The sequence below is a fragment of the Camelus dromedarius genome, chromosome 7 (assembly GCF_036321535.1).
Source record: "Camelus dromedarius isolate mCamDro1 chromosome 7, mCamDro1.pat, whole genome shotgun sequence".
In the NCBI taxonomy this organism is placed as follows: domain Eukaryota; kingdom Metazoa; phylum Chordata; class Mammalia; order Artiodactyla; family Camelidae; genus Camelus; species Camelus dromedarius.
Window position 1 is genome coordinate 6,017,013 of NC_087442.1, and position 686 is coordinate 6,017,698.

General features: G+C 45.5%; 1 non-coding gene across 1 annotated transcript; it reads right to left on the reverse strand.

The window, feature by feature from the left end:
* Positions 1-371: 371 nt before the first annotated feature.
* TRNAC-GCA (transfer RNA cysteine (anticodon GCA)) lies at positions 372-443 on the reverse strand. Its single transcript has one exon. It is a non-coding gene; the product is annotated as a tRNA-Cys (tRNA).
* Positions 444-686: the final 243 nt, after the last annotated feature.

Consider the following 686-nt stretch of genomic DNA (forward strand, 5'->3'; position numbering starts at 1 on the left):
CTTGCAAATGCCTTTGTGCACAGCAAGAGGGAGGGGAGAGAGAAACTCTCAAGAGCTGGGGGATGAGACCTGGCGAGGTAGATTGCTGAGGGGGAGCAATGTTCAGCCCAGCTCATCATGTCATTACGGCAGCATGTCTCTCCTCCCTGTCTGGTCCTCCTCCGACCCGAACAGCACAGGGCCAGACAAGATTTTGTTGTTTCAAGTTTCAATCTGATCACTCCCTCTAGTGGACATCTGTTTAGTCTGTTTGGCCAGCCTCCATCTCTTTATTTCCTTAAAAATTTCCCATTTCTTTACCTTTTCCCCCAAATACTCTCTCCTCAAAGGTGAGCTCTGAGATTGGTTCTACGTGTGAAAATAAATAAACAAGGGGGCACCTGGATTTGAACCAGAGACCTCTTGATCTGCAGTCAAATGCTCTACCACTGAGCTATACCCCCAGCTATAATTGTTTCTCTGCTAATATTATTTCATGTCAAGAATCATGTTGCAGTAACACTGGCAGTCACTGGTAGAGGCTAAATTTCAACTGCTACAACATTTTAAAAGGAATTTAGATCAGAGAAGGGGCTGACTTCCAGAGATTCAAGTGTTATCAGGACTCTCCCTCCAGCTTTCTTCTTTGCTTCCCTCTCAAATTGGCTTTAATTTCTCCAACCAAATCTCTCCATGCAGCTGCGACC